At 37.9% G+C, this 7,508-nt stretch overlaps 1 pseudogene; it reads right to left on the bottom strand.

Annotated features, from left to right (window-relative positions):
• Positions 1-6,475: 6,475 nt before the first annotated feature.
• On the bottom strand, positions 6,476-7,242 carry LOC143689472 (small ribosomal subunit protein eS1 pseudogene; annotated as a pseudogene).
• Positions 7,243-7,508: the final 266 nt, after the last annotated feature.

Raw genomic sequence — 7,508 nt, 5'->3', positions numbered from 1 at the left:
ACATCAGAATATAAGAACTAGCACCATAAAGCTTCTAGAAGAAAATGTAGGGAAACATCTTCAAGACCTAGTAATAGGAGGTAGTTTCCTAAACTTTACACCCAAAGCAGAAGCAACAAAAGAAAAAAATAGATAAATGGGAACTCCTCAAAATCAAATGCTTCTGCACCTCAAAGACTTTGTCAAAAAGGTGAAGAGGCAGCCACCTCAATAGAGAAAATATTTGGAAATCATATATTGGACAAAGGCTTGATTTCCTGTATATACAAAGAAATCATACAACTAAACAACAAAAGAACAAGCAACCCAATTATAAAATGGACTAAAGATTGAATAAGCATTTTTCTGAAAAGCAAATACAGATGGCTCAAAAGCACACGAAGAGATGCTGATTTTCATTGGCTATAAAGGAAAGACTACAGTGAGGTACCACCTCACACCTATAAGAATGGCGGCTATTAAGCAAACAAGAAACTATAAATGTTGGAGAGGATGTGGAGAAACTGGGATATTTATACACTGGTGGTGGGAATGTATAATGGTGCAGCCACCATGGAAGACTGTTTGGCTGTTCCTTAGGAAACTAAACATTGAGCTGCCCTATGACCCAGCAACAGCACTACTTGGCATATACCCAGAAGAGTTGAAAGTAATGATACAAACAGACATTTGCACACCAATGTTCATAGCAGCATTATTCAAAATCCCCAAAAGATAGAAACAAACCAAATGCCCATCAGCAGTCGAGCGGATCAATAAAATGTGGTATATACACACGATGGAATATTATGCAGCAGTAAGCAAAATGACATCCTGAAGCACATGACAAGAGGGATGAGACTTGAGGACATAATGCTAGCGAAATTAGGCAGACACAAAACGATAGATACTATATGATTCCACTTTTATGACCAGCATAAAAGAGTTGTACATTTTTTTGTTTCCAATATTTTCCTTCTATTGCCAATGGTGCCACAAACAAACGGGAAATCTCATTGCTGTTATGAAGAGAAAATGAGAAATGGAATTGCTAGATCTTTTAAAATTCATCTTTAAATTTGGTCAATGTGACCATATCATCTTCTGAAGTGAATTAACAAGTACCATCTCCACTAGCCTTAGATGGAGTCACCAATTCCCCATAAGACTGGAAAACTCTGCAGTGTCTGGATATTTATTAATTGCAGATATGTGAACTCGTGTTGGTTTTATTTGCTCTTATTTTATTACAACACTGCATATCATGTAATACAGCATATATTTTAACATGTGAGGTTACTAATATGCAATTGCCTATTTTTATTCCTTTTTCTCTTTTTTTGTGGGTGTGTTCCTTTAGTTTTCAGATGATGTATTAACCAGGGTTTTTCAGAAAAACAGAAGCTACAAGATACACACACACACGCACGTAGAGAGAGATTTATTATAAGCAACTGTTTCACACGACAACGGGACTGACAAGTCAAGTCTGAATCCCATAGGGCAGGTTGCAAGCTGGAAACTTCAATAAAAGCGACGCTGAAGTCCTTGGTCTGAACTTCTCTTCTGACTTCTGACATCCTAAATTCAGGCTTGAAAGACCTCCACCTAATTGGATGTGGCTACTCCTCACACTGCTGGAAGCAGTCTTCTTCAGGTTCAAAGATGCAGTAAAAAAATTATGGAAGCAAATTCTATCTCAAAATACACCCATATTAACAAACAAGCCAGTTCTTGACCACGTAACTTCATACCATGATTCATACTATACTATGAAATTAACTATTGCAGATATGGAGAAATTATTTTTAAATCTACTATGAATATAATTTTTTTCTGGATGAAATATTCCCTTTTATAGCTGGTCTTAAAGTGTATTTTTAAATAGAATTTACTAGTTTTAATGTCATCAAAGTTTTTATATATTTTTAAAATTTGTATTGTATATATTCTTAAATACATTCTTAAATACACTGAAGTCCTAAAGATTTATTCCTAATTTTTGATTGAATACTTTTACGTTTTCCTATTTCATACTTGGTCTTTGACGTAGTCAACATTTATTCATGGTAAATCTTACTAGTTAAGGACATTTTAAATTTGTTTCCATCCATGATTACAGGTTCATTTATATTAATGTATATGTAGAGGCTATTTGTTCTGTTTCACTGATCTCTTGGTTTGTAATTATGCCATCCCCACCTCCTTATTGTCAGGAATTTATTACAATAGAGTGTGGGATCTGGTAGGTGCATCTTTCACAATATTTCAAATTTGCCTTCACAATTTTTGGTATGTGTTCTTATTTGTTAATTTTACAATTGCCTTGACATATTCTCACTAAAATCTATTGATTGGCATTGACTCAATTTCACATTGTTTGGGGAAGATTTAGTATTTTTATTATTTTTACAACAATAAATATGTGTTACACTGTAAAAAAAAAAATCTAATTGAGGGCAGGCAACGGTGGGTCAGTGGCAGAATTCTCGCCTGCCATGCCAGGGACCTAAGTTCAATTCCCGAGGCCTGCCCATGCAAAAAAAAAATCAATTGAAGGAGACCTTGGAGATCATTTGATCCAAGGAAACAACTAATGTCATTTACATGGTGATTCTAAGCAATTAATAATGGCTTTCTTGAAGGATTCTAAGATGGCATCTGAGTTCAGAAGAGCGCTACACCTGACGAGTGGGTCTGCGCCTTGCATGAGTTGCGCAGCTGGTAGAGTGTGTCATCTACCCGCCATTCCCAGTGTAGTCCCAGCTCTTGTTTGCCTCTGAGGAAACCACTGTCCACTGAAGTTGAATGAGACCTTCAAGGTCACATATTTAGTAGCAGGGTACAAACTGGAAGTCAGATGTTCTGAAGAAAAGTTGGGGGTTTCTCAGAAAGAATGGAGTTTGGAAGATAAGAAAAGGATTTAACTGCCCATACTTTTCATTTGGTGGGTCAGGGATTGTGTCTTTGAAGCACAATGCATGAGCAGAAATAACATAGGGGAAGAGTTACTTCTTTGAATCGTGGGCACATCCTTCTCTCAGACAACCTGGCCAAACCTGGAAGGGTCAGATGGAGCTCACCAAACCATAGGGATTCCTGGGCTGCTTTAGAAAGTGAGACGTTTCAAACAAGTTCCCATACACTTTACATTAAAAATAATAATAATAAGATTAGTCATACGGAATACCCTATGGGAGGAGAGATCCTCCTCTTCATAATGTTGAATTTATGATTTTAAAGTTCAGAATAGAAACACTGAGAGGGTTTCTTTGAGGAAAGCATTATTCTGCAAGCGCCAAAAAAAATTTAGAAATTCTAAATAAATTGAAATTACTGAAGGATTCAGATCACACACTTTGAATCAACAGAATTTAAACTCTAATTATATACAAACTAAAAGTAGGTGGGGGTGGGGAGGGAGGAGGACACAAATGCATGAAAAGGAGCACTAAGAGGCAAATTCATTAAAAACCAGGCATCTGTTCTCTGAAATGACTAATGTTCTAGCTGTGAAATGTGCAGATTCTTCACTGAGTCACACCACATTATACCTCTCACCTAAACACAGCTTGATGTCTACCATAAAATGGCACACTTCGTTGTACATGCTTTGTATGTAAACACTGGCATGTAGAATCATAGAATAGTACAGCTGGAGAGGAAGTTAAACATCATGGCCCAGTGCCCCTTTTTACAGATGACCTCCGGAAGGTGAAATAACTTCCCCTGGACTACACCGCACGTTATAGGCTAAGCTTTCCTCTGTCTAATATACACATCCCAGAATTACATGATTTTCAGAGAAATTGGGGTAGACCATCAGGAAAAAAATATCCAAAGCAATTTTATTCATACCAAGAGGCTAGCATTTATGGCATCTGAGTTAATAATTCCATTGTTGTAATTCTTTCCTTTGATACAGCCAAATAATTCTCCTGTATCAGCTATGGGGCCCTAAACGCCCTGCTAACAACCCAACCTTAAAGACAAGCAGAGGAAAACAATACTTGTCGATTGCCTATTACCACGTTATCTCACAAAACCTCACACTTTATTTCAAGAAACTGATTCTTCAAGAGATTCAGTCACTTACTCTAAGTCATACAATTAATCAATGGTGGAGCTGAAATTCAAAGCCAGTTCTATATGTCTCCGAATCTTGAGGGTTTTGTACAACACTGGGCTGCTCCCTAATACCCTCTGGGTTTAAGAAATGAAGGAAGGGAGGGAGAGAAGTACCGGCAGTCATGCACTATTGGTGTAATAGTTAGGGGCTGAGAACAGGACTTGAATCGCGTCCTGCTGCTTGCTGCAGCCCTAGAGTCTCGGGAAGTGCAGGAAGTCCCTAGATAGACTCTTCCCGGATGAATTGGGCTTGACCACAGGGTGAGCTCCTTGAGTACCGTTAGATCCGGAGCAGAAGCCACTGGGTGCCCCAACCCCCTCCCTCCCCTCCCCTGGACTCCACCTGGCCTTCCTTGTTTGGGGGCGGGGCTAGAGAAACCCTTCTTCCAAACGGGAGTCGGCCAGAGCAGTGGCTGGACAGGGAGCCAGCCACCCAAGAGTACAACGATAAAGGATTTACTGTCCCGGAACTCCTCCGACGAGAAGCTCCGCCTCTGTACAGAGAAAGGGAAGCAGGAGGGGGCTTGTGGCCCCAAGACTCCAATTTGAGCTTTGGCTTCTTGAAGAACAGTGGAGAGAAAGAGGCTGGAGCTTCCCTGGAGCGTGTGATCAGCTTGCCCCACAGTTTTACTCAGTCTGCACTATTCATAAATTTCAGGGGAAGAACCTGCAGGGCATCTAGGGTGGGGCTCCTGGTGTCGAAAGAGGAACCCCCTGTAAGAGCAAGAAGCTGGGAGGACAACCAAATGGGAAGGAAAGCCAGAGCTGAGGATGCTAACTAACCAAGGGAATACCTAGTCACCGGCGCCGGATGGAAGGAGTTGTGGTGAGATATTTTTCCTGCTTTTTTGCTATTTGTTTTGTGGTTGCTTTGTGTGTTTTTGTTTGTTTGTTTTTGCTTTCATTTTGTTTTAAAGTAACCTCAGAGTATTTGGAATCAGCTAGGCTAGGGTTGCAATCCTAAGCAATTTATTAAACATTCTTTTTTCCTTATCTGTGAAATAATCCCCCCCCCATTTATTTGAAAGATATGTATTCTATTTCTGTTCCTCTAGTAAATACCTGTATAGAGTTAATCAGAATATATTAGCTTGAACCTCTTTGGAGAAATGTCTTTTCAAGTACTTTGTCATTTTTTAATTGTTTTGTCTTTTTATTGTTGAGTTGAAGAATTTCTGTATATATTTCAGATATTAAAATATCCAAATATTTTCTCACGTTGAGTAGATTGTCTCTTCACTTACGTGACAAAGTTCCCTCATATGCAATAGTTTTTTTATTTTGATGAGGCCCAATTATCTATTTTTTTCTTTTATTGATTGTGCTTTGGATCAAAAGTCCAAGAAACCATTGCCTAACACAAGATCCTGATGATGCTTCCTTACATTTTCTTCTAGAAGTTTTATAATCTTGGCTCTTATATCAAGGTCTCTGATCCATTTTGAGCTAATTTTTGTATAGATTGTGAGATAGGCATCCTCTATCATTCCTTTGATATGGATATCCATATCTCCCAGCACCATTTGTTGAAGTAACTATTGTTTCCCAATTGAGGGTACTAGGCAGCCTTGTAAAAATTCAATTGCCAAAAATGAGGGCTATTTCTAAGCTCTTGATTTGGTTCCACTGTCAATGTATCTATCCTTGTACCAGTATCAGGCCGTTTTAACCACTGTAGCTTTGAAATATGCTTTGTCAGGAAGTGTGAGTCTGTCAATTTCATTCTTATTTTTAAAGATGTCATTGGCTATTTGGGGCCCCTCACTCTTCCAAATAAATTCCATAATTGGCTTTTCCATTTCTGCAAAGTAGGCTGTTGGAATTTTGATTGGGATTGTGATAAATCTGTAAATTATTTTAGGTAGAATTGACATCTTAACAATATTTATTCTTCCAATCCATGAACACAGAATGTCTTCCACTTATTTAAGTCTTCTCTGATTTGTTTTAGAAATGTTTTGTAGTTTTCTGTGTATACAGAAAATACTTATATAAGTTTTCTTACTTATGTAGAAAACTACAAAACATTTACAAAAATGAAAATTTTACATTCTTGGTTAAATTTATTCCTGGATATTTTATTATTTTAGTTGCTATTTTAAGTGGAAATTTTTTCTTGATTACCTCCTCAGCTTTCTCATTGCTAGTGTATAGACGCACAACTGATTTTTGCATGCTCATCTTGTACTTCACTATTTTGCTGAATTTATTTATTAGCTCTAGTAGTTTTGTTGTTGATTTTTCAAGACTTCCTATATATAGGATCATGCTATCTTCAAATAGTGAAAGTTTTACTTATATCCTTCTAATGAGTTTTTTTTTTTCCACAAATAAGACTTTTTATTTGTTACTTTTAAAAGTCTGAATTTTAAACAGATTCTTGGACTGGTGGCTGATATCTATCAGCTCATTCCACTTTAGCACCTTCTCATCTCCAGTTGCTTTTCCAGAACTCCTACCTTTACCATGAAGCTCCATGAATTTTCCCAATTCAAACTTGGGCTTCTTCAGCACTTTTACTTTCTTAACAAACACATCACGGAGAGGATAGATAGATTGGCAAGCCTTTTCTATGTCTTTTCCAATGCTGTCTGGAATCAACTTATTATCAAGTCATTTGTCTGCATCTCTCAGGTCATGATTTTCATCATGTTTTGAATTTGATGGACCTGTTGGTGCTGAGCATAAGAGGTCTTCCGAATCTGATTGTTGCGACACAGAACAGATGAAGCAAATAACCATCAGTAGTTTTGACACCAACATGAGCTTCAATCATGGCCTGCCATTTTTTGACGATGAAACACATTTTGTCACAGGTAAGATCCATGCCATGGAAGTTAGTTTGGCAGTTTTGGCCCTGCACATTCGCAGTAATTAGCTTGAATTTTCTAAATGTAACTTCATCATTCTGCAGATCAGCAAGGCCCACTTCGAAAACATGACCCTTAAAAGCCATCAGATGCAGTTTTGGTTGCTTGAGTCCTTGTAACTACTGTTTTCCCAATATTTCTTATATTAAACATTGCTGGTTCTTTCACATCATACCAATCTTTCTTAGAAAACGGATCAAACACTTTCTTCTTGGCTCCTTTTTTTGCCACCTTTTGTAAGGCACATGTTTTTGCCAACCACCATCATGCCCTGCTGAGAGTCAAAGAGCCCAGTGCCTTTTATTTCTTTTTCTTGCCTAACTGCTCTGGCTAGAATTTCCAATACAATGCTGAGTAACAGTGGTGACAGTGTACATCCTTGTCTTATTCCAGATCTTAGAAGGGAAAGTTCTCACTCTTTCACCATTGAGTATGATGTTAGCTGTGGGTTTTTCATATATGCCCTTTATCATGTTGAGGACATCATTCGAAGTGCTTTTCTCAAGAAAGGATGCTAGATTTTGTCAAATA

This window comes from Tamandua tetradactyla, chromosome 7, assembly GCF_023851605.1.
Source record: "Tamandua tetradactyla isolate mTamTet1 chromosome 7, mTamTet1.pri, whole genome shotgun sequence".
NCBI classification, from domain to species: domain Eukaryota; kingdom Metazoa; phylum Chordata; class Mammalia; order Pilosa; family Myrmecophagidae; genus Tamandua; species Tamandua tetradactyla.
Note: the sequence above shows the minus strand (reverse complement) of the source record. Positions and strands in the feature narration are given on the sequence as shown.